Source organism: Eschrichtius robustus, chromosome 6 (assembly GCF_028021215.1).
Source record: "Eschrichtius robustus isolate mEscRob2 chromosome 6, mEscRob2.pri, whole genome shotgun sequence".
NCBI lineage: Eukaryota > Metazoa > Chordata > Mammalia > Artiodactyla > Eschrichtiidae > Eschrichtius > Eschrichtius robustus.
In genome coordinates this window covers 33091352-33108175 of record NC_090829.1, presented here as the reverse complement: position 1 = coordinate 33108175, position 16824 = coordinate 33091352, and the positions used below count along the sequence as shown (strand labels likewise).

At 35.6% G+C, this 16824-nt stretch overlaps 1 protein-coding gene across 16 annotated transcripts in view; it reads right to left on the bottom strand.

Annotated features, from left to right (window-relative positions):
• Positions 1-16824, bottom strand: part of MBNL1 (muscleblind like splicing regulator 1) — a 177091-nt gene that overhangs the window by 112345 nt on the left and 47922 nt on the right. The window lies entirely within an intron of this gene.

Sequence of the window (16824 nt, the reverse complement as noted above, 5' to 3'; positions counted from 1 at the left end):
TACACAGATTCTGAGTATAACATGTTGCTCGTGTATTAATACTTCATGTGTTCACTCCAACATCAAAATAAAAATCAGAACAGTAGTTAACACATATCACATACTCAAGTAGTGCCAGGCACTCAGTACTTTACATGTGTTATCCCGTTCAATCTTCACAGCAACTGCAGATCAGGTAGTATTATGGCCCCATTTTGCAAATGAGAAAACTGAGGCTCAGTCAAGTTATGTCACAAGTTTAAGGTCACAGGGCTCGAAAGTGATCTGAACCCAGGTTGTACAGTTCCAGACCTGGAGCTCTTAAACATTTTGTTAAAACTGCAGCATCAGTTCTGGTTTTCATTTATTCCTGTACTGCAAGTTTACCTAAACAGCTAATATGTATACGGTACTTATTGTGTGCCCTAAAATTCCGTAAGTCCTTTGCATGTATTAATTTCTTCAAGATTCAAAACAACCCAGTGAGGTAAATACACTCCTATTTAGTGGGGTAAGAATGTTAAGGAAGTCGCCGAAGGTCACAGGACTACTAAGCAGCAAGTGTAAACTCTGGACCCAGGGAATGCAGCTCCTGAAATTGTGGTTTTGTGCCTACGCCTACCCTCTACTGCCTCCTGAAAGCTGATTGCATGTTAGATTCTTAAAGAAAGGGGATAAGAAATGTCAGGTCTGGCCGGAACCCTGGTGGAAGGAGGATCTGCTATCCCGTCTCTTTTCAAAAACATATGTATAAAGTACATGAGCTTACACAATACACGATTCTACCATTTTCCTTCATGATGCTTACTAACGTAAGGAATTAGCAAAGATTTTATGTGATTCTCAGATTTTAAAAGGCAAGGACACATTCAGCTTTCACATTTTATTCCAATATATCATATCTTCAGAGGCACTAACAGGACAGTAATATTATTATCATCACAGTGTCAGTCATTCTGTTTTGGGGAATTACCATTGCTGACGGTCATATTTATATTTTATTCCCATCGTTGGCAAATAAATGTAATTACGTGCAGGGCCAAGACAATAATTGTGAGCTTAGAGGAAGCTTCAGAAATCCAAGGTTCATCCCTTGAGATGCTGGCTGCAATCAACCTTGGGCCAAGACACTTCCTTGAATATTCAGCAGCTGAAATGACCTTCTTTGAATCAGCTCTTAAGGACACAAAGCCATCTGGGGAATGTCAAGACAACTCAAATCAAGCACCTAGGGTCCCAAGTGTAAGTCTGAAAAACCAATGAAGAATACTGAGACCAAGCTATTTCTTTAATTTGGCAGCAAAGCCTAACTCTCAGGATGAATTTTGGCTAGCTTTAGCTTTTTTGGCTTTAACCTGCCATAAATTACCGTAAGAATCCATGAAAAGTTCAGAGAGAAAATACAGTTATGGTAAAGGTGTCTACCCTCTGTCAGAATTTAGCCACCAGCTGTAAGACATGCAGCCATTTGGCGACATTTAGCAGAGAGAAATTTACATACCCACGTGGCATAGCTTGAGGTGATGCACTGCAGTCTATTTACTCTCAATTATTTTTACAACCAAAAGTTTCCACAGGAGGAAGATGACAATTCTTTACCCCATTTCTAGACAACTACCTTCTCTGTAGAATTCCTTGGGATGTGGTATTACATACTGTACCCACATAAGCTTGATTTACTCTTTGGCTGACACCAAGATTTAAATTTATCTCAGTGTCCAATGTTGACACTGAATTAACCCAAAAGCTATTCAAAAATTTTTCAAAAACACATTCTGGAATTTTTTGGGTGAGAAAAAAATATATATAATTCCATAGGCTTTTACATAAGGCAGAGCATAACAAATGATTTTATGACCTGGGCACTACTAAGTGACAGACTAGGAAGATCGTGACTCATTTATGAAGTTGTCCAAATTTTATATGAGCAAATATATGTATATATTCATTCTGTTTGACTTATCTATTGAAGTTACAGTTCTTACTTTTTGCTGTTAATGACGCTGTAATTAAAAACATAGAAATATGATTCTGATCATTTTAACACACTACTTTTAGAAAGATATCAGTCAATAGACATTATATTTGTAGATGAATAAATTAACTGCTTCTTATTCATCAACTCCTACTGGGTCTACTCTCTTCTATTTAGTTCCTTGAACTTGGCTTTATCTGCAAAGAAATATGTTAATAAGCATCAACTCTAGCCCGTTCACGGATCAGAAGAGGAGGAGTTGCAGTGAGCTTCCCAGCTTCTTCTGGAAACTAAACAATGCACCAACTGTAACCAATCCTTAACTAACACTAAGTCGGCTAGATATGAACTGGTGACCTAAAAGTGAAAAGCTTTAATTGTGCATTACAAACTTCTGAGTCATTTTGTCCTCACAACTTTATGCTTTAAATAGACCTAAATGCTGGCTAAAGAAAATCTACAAGTATGACTTAGTGTTTCCAAACCAGGAAAAGGAAGGACTTTCAGTGTTTGAGATAAGGTTTGTTTTCTGGAGTTTGGAAAATAAACATTTCCTATGCAGTTATGCCTGGGAGTGTGTGTGTGTGTGTGTGTGTGTGTGTGTGTGTGTGTGTGTGTGTGTGTGTGTGTGTAGAGTGTCTACAGTTGTGTGGGTAAGGGTGGAGAGGGGGAGAGAGGGAGGAGAGAAGAGAAAGGTAGAGAGGAGAGAGGGAGAAAGAGAGAGAACTTTTTAGCAGTATTTGGTGTTCATGCAAACTGGTTATTTTGTGCTGGAATTAGAATTTACCTCAGGAAGTATGTGTACATGTGCCATGAAAATATTGCAATTTATCATAAAATCAACAGGAAATGCTTACCTGACTGTATAACGCATTTCTATGAATGCAATGATACAGAATATGTCCCATATAGTTGCATAAAATAACAGTACTCTTGGGTCTCTAAATTACATTAATTTGATACCTTTATTTCAATATACATAAGCCATTTTCTGCATTTTAATAATAATAGCATATTTTTTCCACATATGAGAAGGAGCAAATTTTGTCCTGATGCCGTGCTTATATAACCTTAGAGATATCTACTTTCTCAGTAATTTTTATGTAATTTATTGTTTACTGCAGTTACTAAGCAATGGCCAAGGGAAGTAATAGTGTCATATTTGTCAAGTATAGGTACATATGTAACCTATCATACGACATTTTAAGTATCAATGCATCAGTAAGAGCTGCTACTGCAATTGTACATCTTCCCATGTGTTAGTTGGTTAGTTGGAAATGTGTCACACAAGCCTGTGTTCAATATATGGATACAGGATTAAAATTAGAAAAACAAAATGCCACTTCCGGGTCTGTGTCTACCAGTTCATTTAATCCTTATTACACAACTCTGAGGCAGGTATATTATTATTCCCCTTTGACAGGTGAGAACACTCAGAGAGGTTGAAAAATGTGTCCAGCAAAAGCTGTTCCATGAATGCCCCTAATAGAAATTAGGGATTAATAGGATTTCACCAACACACACACACACGTACACACACACACACAATTGTGGTTTCCTGTTTTCTGTTATAGGGACTGTTATATATATTCCATTTGATATAGAGAGTTAAAATGTATACTTTCAAGAATTTATAGAAATAATTCTTAAAGTATTTGGAGATTGCGACTCCTTCACTTTACTGTTTACTTCAGATAAGTAAGTATATAAGTGAACATTATTTCAAACCAAGTAGCTTACATATTTTAAGATGTCCAGAATGCTTTTATTTTGCCCAGCACTTGAAAACAGTAGAACATTTGTTTGTTTTAAAAGAAAGCCATTTTCTTTATGCACTTGGACAGTGCTGTCTGACCTAAGCCAAGTCAGCTCAGCCAAGGAGTAAACATCATTCTTTTATTTCTACAGGGTTCTCTTAATCCCTAACAGAAAAACTTCCCCACTTGTGTTTTTGTTTGTTGTTAATATAGAGACTATATGTTGAAATTACATGCGACCAGTATTATCCCTTTTTTTAAAGCCCAGTTTCGCCCTCTAATGAGCTCCTGTTTGTTAGCACTGGTACTTCCAGTTCCACCTTCCTGTTTAAAATATTTCTTCCCCGGCTCCCCACTTTTTTTTTTTCCTTCCAGAAATGACTAATCTTCCTGTTATTCTACTCTGTCAATTTTTCCCCTGGTATTCTTTTCATGTTGCATAACATTTACTTTTCACCAACTCCTTTTAGAAGTTTACTACTATATCCTTGATGCTAGCCTTCCATTTTCTACAGATTAAAACAGTCAATATTTATGGATGAGCACACTTTTTGGTCAACTTTTCGTGCTACTCAGATTAAGCTATTTCCTCAAGTCAAAAATGCAACTATTCTTTCCATTGACATAATATAAACAGCAATTTCGATCTTCAAAGTAAAGTCAGCTTAATCCTCAGTTACCAGATATCACAATTAAAGGGCTTAGTTTTTTGTTTCCTTTCAAATTTCCTGATAAGGTAGGTGCTAGAAAGCAAACCTAATATCACTGCTTTTAAAAATCTCTTGCCTCCCAACACTCCTCCATAACGTCATAAAACACATTAGCATAGACTCATAAGCAGAATGTAAAATTTCTCTATCTTTCTGGTTTTCAACTGCAAAAAATACTTTTAATGATATGCCAGGAATCTGCCTTTTACCCTAATTTCAAATAATCATAACAGCTATCTCATGCTGTCTGAACATGAGTAAAAGAGTAGATCTGAGAAGAGTTTTAGAATTACAATGGTCATTTAAATAATATAATCTAAAATTTTACAACATTAGTATCACAGGTCTAACAAAACAATATAAATTATAACCTCAGGTTTACATAATACATTTTTCTGGTGAATTCAACATTATATCATATTCACTATCTCACAGTCACAGAATCCCTTAGAGAAAGGAGTATCTTACTAGTCCCATTTACACTGGCTATTCATACAAGAAGATGTTCACAAAGCTTTAGAAGTTGTATGTTTTCTAAAATCCAAAAATGCCTTAAAAAATCCGGACAAAACACATTTTAATTATAGGAGATAAAGACAGCCATAAAATGTCACCCTCGGTTCCTGAAAATGGAAGTCAAATTAAGTTCAAATATTTGCTTATATTAAAATAGCACAGGATCTTACCACTCACTTTTGTCTTGGGGAGGTCCCCATTATTCCCTCTTCTTACCTTTCCAAATAATAAAAATAAAAACTTCCTCATTTGTCACACACAGTGCCCTGTATGCAGATACTTCATTTTTCTTTGGGTCAGCGGTCACAACTTAGCTTTGAAATCTCTTTATTGTTCCTATTTTAGACACCAGGGCCAGGGTCTCTAAAATCAGCTAAAAATATTGTTCATTAAAATGTATAAATAGGACACCAAATATGATAGTAAGCAGAAACAGATTCATATACATGTTTACTTTAAAAAATCATATCATATTATGAGTAGAAGAAAAACCCAAAGTATATATTCTGTGAAAAAGCAGGGCTAGTGTCTACACCCCTAGTAGCTAGCCTAGCACGGTGCTTACCAGAGAAAAAGATGATCAATACATATCTTCTGAGTGAATAGATTCAATCATATAGAGGTATATTTATGGTAAACAAAAAAGGAGGGAAAGGGAACTTTCCATGGGAAGTAATGTTATCAAAATGCATTCATCAAAAGAAAAGATTAGGAGAAATAATCCAAAGAATTTCCTCAAGAGAAATTTTGTAAAAATCTGTTAGAATCCTTTGAATAACTATACTATAACTATAACTATATTTAGATCTTATATTAGAAGTTAATGTCTGATTCTGAAAATTGGTAAATAAAAAATCATGCAGTTTCTCCATCTTTTTGCTATAAACTGTATTGTGGAGTTGCCAATTAGATACTATGGAAAAGCTCTTTACAGAAAAATTCCAGATAATAAATGCAGCAGGAATAATATAGTTAAAAGTCACCGTTTTGCAATCCCTAACAAAATCATAGCGCTATGAAATGATCGACAATGGAGTGAAACCACTGGATCCAGTTTTGATGGAGAACTTTATAGGAATTGGCTCAGGCTCACCTGAACTTACTGATAGATTTCAGCATCATTAAAATTGGAGAGAAATGAAATTATTCCCTCCTGATGGGATGCAATTGGAAGTACACAGCACCATCTGGGAAGTATTCTCACCAAATAACAGTAAGTAACACTAAAATTAAACTCAATTCTAGCTTTAATTTCTAGTCTACAGAAAATAAGGGTGATAGAGGAACAAGCTAAATGGTACTATAGGGAAGCAGTTAGCTAAATTCAGAATCTCAGATGTTCTCCAGGACAATGACCTGATTTTTTCAACTAATAAAGACATGGGATGGGGGGGTGGGGAAGAAGCAGGAATTATCATAGATTAAAAGAATCTTAAAATACATAAAATCCAAATAGATGTTGTTTAGATGCACATGTTACAATTTTATTTAGATGCTCATTTGAGCAATCTACCTGTAAAAAAGATGTGCTGTGACAACTGGGAAAAGTTGAATGTAAAGTGGAAATTAAGTGATATAATGACCATATGATCTAGCAATCCCACTACTGGGCATATACCCAGAGAAAACCATAATTCAAAAAGACACACACACCCCAGTGTTCACTGCAGCACTGTTTACAATAGCCGGGTCATGGAAGCAACCTAAATGCCCATCGACAGACGAATGGATAAAGAAGATGTGGTACACATATACAATGGAATATTACTCAGCCATAAAAAAGAACGAAATTGGGTCATTTGTACGGACATGGACGGACCTAGAGACTGTCATACAGAGTGAAGTAAGTCAGAAAGAGAAAAACAAATATCATACGTTAACGCATATATGTGGAACCTAGAAAAATGGTACAGAAGAACTGGTTTGCAGGGCAGAAACAGAGACACAGATGTAGAGAACAAACGTATGGACACCAAGGGGGAAAGCGGCAGGGAGGGTGGGGGGGTGGGATGAATTGGGCAAATGGGATTGACATGTATACACTGATGTGTATAAAATGGATGACTAATAAGAAGCTGCTGTATAAAAAAATAAAATAAAATTCAGATATAAAAAAAGAAACAAAAAGAGTGATATAATGAAATTATTGTCGATACTGATAGATTTGGAAATAGAGTTATATTTAAAACAAGTTATATTTAAAACAAGTTCTTAACAAAGTTCCTACATACATATAAGTAAACTGATAGGACAGGATGTCTGAGATTTGCTTTAAAATACATCAGGAACAAAAGGTATGTGGAAAGTAATATGTGAAACAAGATGGACAAAATGTTCACAGAATGTTCACATGGATACATCCATAGAAAATGCAGATTGATACATACACAGAAGTTGTTACAGTATTTCTCTAGTTTTGTGTATGTTTAAAAATTACCACAATAATTTTTAAAAGGTACAAAAAAAAAAAAAAAAAAAAGGAAAGCAAAAGAGAATGAGTTGTTACTGTCTAGAAGAATGACCAAACTTTCTCTTATATTTCTAACCCAGAGTCACAAAACCTGGTTGACAAGCTAGGCTTTGCTTCTTAAAATCTGATCTGGCTGACCTAACTCAATTCATTTATATCTGTGAACATAAATATCTGTGTCTGTAACAGGGAAAAAAATGATCTTTCCTACTTCAAGATCATGTATATATGAAAATAACTTGTAAACTTAATTTATATCTATACAAATATAGATATCATTATTAAAATGTTTTCTTGTTCACCTTCATGTCACATGTGTATATTATCATCTCTTCAACCAAGTAATAAGGTCTTTATGAGCAAAGTCTCTAGCTTATTCCTTCAACCAACAACCATTTGATCTTTTTCTATGGGGCCTACTATGTAACAAGTATTTCACTAAATGACGAGAACACAAAGGTGGTAAGTCACAGGCCATGGACTCAAATCCAGAGAGGGAGGGAGATACATAATTATGATTAATGTGCCAAAGACAGTTATAGAGATATGAATTGGGTGCATTACAGAAACGAGAAGGCAGGACAATAGCATGGCCAGGGCTGGGGTGAGGAGAAGCTTCCTAGAGGAGGTCATGTCTAAACTAAATCTAAATATGAAAAAAGTCTGCAAAACTCATATAGGAAGAAAGAAGTTCTCAGCAGAAAGAAACAACAACAACAACGCAAACAAAAATAGAGGACATTAGGTTGGAAGAGCAAAAGAGGAAGGTTTTACCACAGGGCACTATGGCTAACACTCATTATTAGAGGCACTGAGTCTCAATCAATGACCCACTGGACTCAGAAAAATGCTAAGTACTTAGTAAGGGATCAGTAAATATCTATTAATTAAAGTACAGAGAGATAAATGGTAACACTACTTGAGTGCTCATTGTACATCAGGCATTTTGCTAATATACTGAGATAAGTGTACTTCTTATTCAACCTCACATCAATTCCAGGGTGGGTACTATTACTATCCCTCTCATACAGATAAGGACACTGGGGCACAGAAAGGCTAAGTAACCTGCCCAGTCACTCAACTGGCAAGTGGTATAGAAAGAAAAAATCTGGAAATAAATAAAACAGCAGAGAAAGAAAATATCTGGAAATAAAATTCTACATGGATATTCCATATGGTCAAACAACTTTTTAAAAAAGAAGAGACAATTCTATAAACAGTGGGTGCTGCTAAGTGTTTAAGAAGTAGCTCTCTGGGGAGGGAACTGTAGCATTTGCCAATTTCCACAGTGTAAATCCTCCTACCATGGCCAATTTTAAGCTGCCAATACGACATCACTTAACCTGGAGTTGGGAACAGGTCTTATGTAAGCCAGTCCCAGCACTCCATTGGCTGCAGCTTTCAACAAGCTATACAGGTAGAGAGTTAAATTAACAGGCTAATCATATGACCAGGAGATAACAAGTAAATCGAAGAAAAGGTGCCACTGCGATCTCTGTTATTTACAGGACTCTTGTATATAATAAGGAACAGACCATTTATATTTGAAATTATTGAGCTCCTAAGGAGTATAATGAAATATATGAAAGGCAATGAGGATGAACAAGTAATTCATAGAGATTCCTCAAGGAAACATACATTTTTATATGAATGATGGAGTTGACATTAAAAAAAGTATTCTTTCTATGTGATTAATGAACAGTAATTAGTAAGTGATTCCCTGCTAAACTATTCCTCCCTCAGGGAGCACACAAGAGGATTTATTTCTAACTAGAGAAGTGGATAAATGAAAGCACAGTTTAAGGAAACTACTTGATTTGTCAGCAACAGTCACTGCAACCTAAAGGAGGGGCCGGGGATTATTTTTGCATACCCTGTGCCTTGCAACCTACCTATCATATAAAATGGGTTGAATGATACTGATAAGGAAGGAGGAAAAGAGCCAGTCGCTCACAGATCTAGATCTAGACCCAGATAGATATTTCTATACACAGATATGTGTATAAAAGGGAGTTCAAATGATTTATATTAGTGTATGTACACCACTGCTTTGAAAACATCCCTTTAGGTTATCTATTTAACAAAGCATTGACTAAATAAGCATAGTTAGATGAGTTTTATATTTAAGTAAAAGGGAGTTAGAATTATTAATGTTTATATATTGATCCTATCTCCTTATAAAGTTCCTTTATCATTTAACAACAGTGTCCAATAAATAAATATATCTAGATAAATTATCAATGAAATATAAAATCTATTTTTCACACAGAATGCAAATATAATGCTAAAGAAAAGCAGCTGGTGATTAGCAAAGCAAAAAAGATAAATTCTACACAAATTTGTTTAGAGGTCTACCAACCTTAAACCAGTATGTCCCCTCTTTTGGCATGTGGCATGTTACTGAATCTGGCTCTTATGAACCCGCAGACTATCTATTAGTTAATGGACTCCTGACTTAAATAGACTCCCTAGAAAAAGATGCAATTCATTAGTACTGTCTTTTACTATTTAATACATATGCAAAACAAAGGCAAAAGATGCTTCTGAGACTTGTTAGAGTCTATATAGGTTGCTTTCTGATGTTCTTCTTGTCTCAATAGTAGGTCCCAGGCATCTTTTATTGGGTCAATTTAACTATTGATTTCTACTCATAATGCTTATCAACAGCAGAAAAATCTCACTTTTTCAGCCCACTGCCTTAGGGGAGAAAAATTCACAGAATAAATGATTAAAAATGAAAAAAAATCAATCAGCAACACTGTTATCTAGTACATAAAATAGCTCCAATAACCAATTTTGTTACTTAACTAAATTGACATTTTTCAGCCCAGTCAGGAGACTGGGATGAGACTACGGGTGTATATTTTCATCTTTGTGATATCACGATTAGTTGAGAAGTGAAAATTCAAGTCAAGTGATTTTAGTGTTCTACGTACAATGCTAGTTTTCATTTCCTTGAATGAATGCTAGTTTTCATTTCCGTTCAAAGAGGTGACTGTGTCAATTTTTAATGAAATGTGTGGTCTAATTTACAACTGTAATGACTATAATTAGTTTAATTGTTTTTTGAATCTTAAGGGTGGGGCAAGGAAGGTTATGGCATGGATCAGGAGCTAATAGTTCAGCTGCTATTCTGCATTTCGTCCCATTTTAAAGTCAATGCAAGTAAAGTCATATTTATTGGAAGCTGACCATGTGTCAGGCCTATGGGCAGGCATCGGAGATTCTAATAACTAAGGAATAGTCTCTGCTTTCAAAAAGCTTCCGGACAGAGAGATGTGGAGGTCAAAACCTAACTACAATGGTCTATCTATTTTAGGAGTATGACAGAGTTCTAATGTATCTCTCCTGTCACTGCATTTTTATGCAGTAAAATCACCTAGGAAGTAATGTGTGTGTTTTCATATTTCTGTGCTATGGTAATACTATCTGGCTTATTAGAATCATACCTAAAACCAGAATGAATAGGCTTTAAGTTAGGGATTAAGCGATTGTTCCTGGTGATACGGATTCCTGGTGAAATCTGATCTGTCCAGATTTACAAAAAAAAAAAAAAAAAAAAAAAAAATCTCAAGATAAAACCAATATCACCATCTCTTCCAATTAGTTTAACAGTAGATCCAACTATGTGTTCTTGTGAAATTAACCTGTTACTGTGTGCTATACAAATAAGAAGCAAGACTTGAAATACAGAAATACAGATTTACTGATTTTAAAAAACAAAAAAGCTACTTAATGTTTTGGTGATGAAGCATGGCCCACCAGGCTCAATCGGCTGTTTCTTGAGCATTTTAATTACTTCCCAACTTGCAAGATTAGGAAATCAAACTAGCCTCATAATCATCAACAAGTACAGTAAATGTAGTACAAAGGTGTTCTCTTTTGAGCGCCACATGAAGAGGCTCACTGATGAAGACAGTAAGTATTGCTTATGCCACGGCAAGATACTCTACAGAGCCCGTATCTCTTTAAGATTATTATCAAGGCCTTACCTTCCGTGAAAGCACACTTTGCAGAAAAGCATGCGAAATCTAAAATAATGGGTCAGCAGAACTTAGTCTCCAGGTAGACGACATTTACAAATTGTGAAGCTCCTTTAAGAGGGCCACCAAGTCTCAAGAAGTAACTGTGCAAGTGGAGACTGTAGCATTTGTTACCAGCTACATAATTACTCCACTCTAACCCTTAATGAGCCTGAAGTACTAAATTTTTAATCCCTCCTGATGATCCTCTTCAACGCGGATAAATGTAGGTTTCTCCTCAAATACTTAATTGCTAGGACTACTGGTATCAACGAAATCTGCGTTGTTTTTGACTCTCTAGAACTTTTTTTTAAATAGCTCATCACACAGCTCCTAAAAGAACTGTTAGAGGGAAGAAATAATGAGCAAGTTAATAAGTGGTAGGGCCTAGGCATTTATACTTTTTGGAAGCTTGGACTCTCTTTTCGTCTTCAGGTTTAAGATTTGCAACACTGTACAGGTTTCACACTTGGAAGTCAAGAAAATTTTTTTCCCTAAAATTGGAGTGTGGAGAAATTTAAGTGCAACAGAGATACATGATCTCCCGACAAATAACCTGTGTCTTTGTTACTGTTATTAGTTCTACAATAAAAACAACAGTAGTTATAGTTGCAGTCTGGATCCCAGAATGTTCCCCTCACGATAAACAGCAACGCAAATCGATGCTTTTCTCAATATTCTCAGCAGAGTGAAAGAAAAAGGAAAAACAAAACACCGATGATGTTGCTATCCTGGTAGTACTGCTTCTCCCCATTCAACCTTTGAAGAATAAATACTCTTCCACCTAAGTGTGATACTTTCCCAACAAAGCACTCTTACTAACAGTGAGTTAATATTGTTACAAAAATAACTGCGTATTGTGCCACTGCCCCGACCAATTATCACTCCCCTCTGAGACATGGGCTATCTGTACAGCCACCGTCGTTATCAGGAAGCCTGACCAGGTCCCTAGGTGCTGCCTGCACAAGATAACATACAAAACATGGCAGGAGAGCAAATAAAGGCCTGTTCCAGAGATTTCCATCAATAGAACATAAATAGTCCATCACAGTATCAGAGCAATTTAACTGGATGAGTCCTACTATAAATGAAGGGTGCTGGATTCCTTAGAGAAATAGTTTATGAATATTTATATGTCACTATCCAACAAATGTCCTATTACATGAAAAAAAAACTCTCTAACAAATTTGAAAGCACATAAAATCTGCTCACAATTATCGATCATGGTCAGGAAGAAACATTGCTTTCAATTCAATGAACACTGAATGCCAAGGACATTCAAAACATCATACATAGAGAGGTGATGAATGTAAGCCTCCCGTTCTTAAGGAGCTTATAAAATAGTGGGAAAAAGAAACATGAAAAATGAACTATAAAATCAGGTATAATGTGATTTATCCTGTAATACATAAAATGGTAGGAAAATGTAGAGAAGAAAAGTTATTCATGAAGTATGTCTCATCTGATAATCACTGTATAATGAGGGCCTCTTATGAGTAAGAGCACAGAGAGAGAACTAATAACTCATCTGTCAACTGCAACCACAGGTTGACTTTAGATGCAAGAGTTTAGCCAAAAAAAAAAAAAAAAAAGGATTCTATAGAAACCAACTGGCTATGTAGAATGTAAAATACAGGAGATTGTGTGTTTTATTATAATTTTAAATTGTGTCCTATACATCCTTTTATTAGTAAATTTTGTTATCAACTTAGGTATACTTTTTTTTTTGGAGAGCCTTCTATTAAACCGCAAAACACGATAAACTTTTAATGCCACCAGTAATCAAGGCATCACAATAGTCAAGAAAGTTAAGGACCTTAATGGCAGTGAATAGCACCAACTCAACCTTAATTAATAGTAGTTACCATCAACGAAGTGTGTCATACGCTATTTTCATAAGACGAAGACAGCATATTCCAGTTTTTGCTGTGACCTATTGACCTGTCATATTTAAGGGTCCTGCCAATCTCAGGATCTTTACAAATATGATTAAGCTCTAACCTCACCAGTGGCTCCTCAGTTTCCTAATCTATAAAGCGGATGGATTGCATGACATCATTTCTAAAGACTCTTCTAACTGCAATCTCAAGACTCTACGGATCACTGGAGTTCAATGCTGAAAGTGATGAAGGAAAAAAAAGTATCTCTAAATATCATGCAAAACCCTTGAACATTCCATGAACAAACTTTTAAAACGCAAAGACTACACAAATCTTAAATTTAGGCAAGAAAAAAAGTTAGGTTTTTTCAAGGAAAAACCTAGCGCCTGAAGTTTTCATTCTTGAAATTTTTATAAAGCTGTAACTGTAGTGGAAGCTTGACTACTCAGTGATTTGCCTCTACAAGTGTTACTCTGGTAAAAACTTAACCTAAGTGGAACCCCAGGTGAATCCTGATTTTCTTTCAAGTTACTTCAAACATGCTAGAAACACTGCCAACATTAAAAAAAAAAAAATAAGGCTAGTAGGTTATATTCCAAATTTTAAATATTAACCTGATACTGAAAAATCATAATAATCAAGGGTACTTAACTAGCCAGGATATTACAATTTGAAAGCTGGCTACCATCTGTGAATGACCATAGAGTGTCTTTTTGTTTTTTTTTTTAAAGCTGTATTGATTTTATTTCTATTCTTCAAATTGACGTGATAGCTACTCATGGCTTAGAAATGAGATTTGCGGCCTGTCCTTCCAAAGATCTATGCAGTAATGATAAAGCCAGTAGTTGGAATCCATCAAGCTCACCCTGAGCACTGCCACCGGCAGAATCGGTGCTGCTGGACAACGCATCTTTTCAAACCACCTGGAACAGAATCTGTAAATCCACAAACAAATGATTTTCCATCGATCAAGTCCTATTTTCATTCAAATGCAGTTTAGAACCACACGGTGGAATACCTGTGAAGCAACCTGATAAACCTAAAACACTGCATCTTTAAGTTTATGACGATGCAGTTTTATATGTGCTAATGGAATTAAAAAAAAAAAAAACAGTTCAAAAAATAGAATGGCCAACGTGCTGCCAAGGTGATGGAGTTAAAGTGTGCAATGGTGTTAAATAATTTCCTGTCAAATTTCAAGACCAACATTCATTAAATAATTGGAAATGTATGAAACAGTATCCTTTTAAGGAGTTTTGTCATAAGATAAGCACATCTTAGTGATCAAATCACTACCAGAATGCTGGTAGCTTTTGAGATTTCATTTTTCTTCCAACGGTGACCTGTTTTTCTCTAGAACAGTTACTAAGAAAAATATTTTTCAGCTAGTCATAAGAATGACTTCCTTAGAAGCCCTTTCCTTTGTACCATTAAACAGTCTGGAAAATTGCTTGCTTGACTCATTCATGCTGTCAAAATATACTACAGGCTAAGGCTGACCATCAGTTTTCCCTGTTTCCTAGAACAACACATTCAATTTATGCATGAAGTTCTAAAGTAACGGCATCTGGAGTTTTAGCATCACTTTCATGTATTGATTAGTTTATAAAACTATATCCACCCAGGCTAGTCTAATCGTTTTCTGTGCCTGAGGGCTGCCACTAATGCAAGAAAAGTTTCGTTCATTTAAATCCATGATCAATCAGAAATTCAAAGAGAAGATATTAGAATTATTTGGAGATTACTCTATTTGCAGTTACTTGGAGATAATGAGATGAAATAAAATATGCAAAATATGAAATTCTTTACAAAAATAATTATGAGGTCAACCAGGTCATCACTGGAACTTCACATTTGTTGATATACATTATAAGAATCTTAAAAGTAACACTTATTCTTTTACCAACTGTCTATTTTATTATACTTAATAGAGGAGATATAGCAAAATGGAAGATACGTAGCAAAAAGGAACCCTGCTAATTACAATCCATTTTTTTTAGGGAACAGAAGTCATAGCGAGTGTTATTTAGAGAGAAAAAAATATTTTTGAATCTGAAAGCTAGCAGGGACATTAATGAAACAGAGTGACTCCACTCCACCTTCTAACTATGAATAAGAAATTAACTAAGTACGTGAGAAGGTTATTTCTTTTTTTTTTTTTAAGTCATGTTTTCAAATTTATCAACGGTGCTAATCAAAAGCAAAGTCAGCTCTATATGGGGAGTCTGGAGCATGTGAAGATTTCCAGATGGTTTTATCCTCGGGAGAAAAATACATCTTCTATATGGATTGAGAAGTCATGGCAAAAACACTACCTTCCCTGAACCTCTCAGCAGTGTTAAAAGAATGGTTGTTAACCAGGAGCCTACAGCTTTTGAAAATATATACCTGGCCATGTCTCTTGGTTTAGAGATTCCAACTGAGTAGGTCTAGGTGGTGGGGCAAGTGGTAGGGATAGGGAAAGAATATACCTGCCAGGTCTTTTTTGCTTTGCGCAGAAAGCCTGGAAAAGCACCTGAGATGCTATCTGGCACACAGCAGGCATGCCACGTAAGCTGTTAACTCACATGGAATTAAGTGGGTCCTACTGTTAGTATGGTGGACCACTAAGCAAGGGAAAGGTTTGAGTCTAGCAGGTATTTGTAGCAAAATGATCCAACTGGCACCATCTCTTATACACTCTTCTACTTTCAATGCTGAGCTTTCACATTTCTACAGTTAAAGTTCCAAACTGGCAGGTCCTTTGAGGACAGGGTTTTAATAGGCATTTCCAAAAAGCCAGTCATAATTGTTTATGTTCCCTCATTTTTCAAAAATCATATGCTAGGCAAATAAACCAGAGGTGACAAAAGGTTATAGATCAAAAAGCCCTGGAAGGTATTAACATAGGGAGAAAGCAGTCCTCCTTCAGTCATCCTGAAGCAAACACATTTTGAAAAAGTAAACAGATTTAAAATTTGAGGCCATACTGTGACTAGGAAGGATTAATAAGGAGTGCCTTTATTAACCTGAAAGTTACTATCATTATCAGTATTTTAGTATTTTTTTTCCAATCTAATATTTCCATAAGTGGTGGGGGGTGGGGGGAGGGAGAGAGAGAGAGAACACACAAGTGCATGCTCTTTGACTGGTGATGTTATCTGTAGAAACTTGTCTGCTGGAAAATGTTTCTTTAACTTTGGTTTGGCTCCTATCTTGGATCTGATGGGAAATAAAAACTTTTCCATGGATTAGAGCCAACTGAGCCGCTAAAACAAAAGGTAACATTCATTAGAGGACCATGGTACCATGATCTCATTCTGAAGGTTAATTTTTTTTTTCACATTAAGTATGGATTGTCTGAAGTTTGGAAAATTCAAACAATGTCAAATAAAATTAGTAAATATCAGCCCTACCTTAAATGTTATTGTTTACATGAAAAAATATTTTTAGCTATGAAACAAAAGAGTAGATAAAAAGAACTCATTTGATTCCCAGCTTAATCATTTAGCTTAATTTCCTATCTCTGTGATATC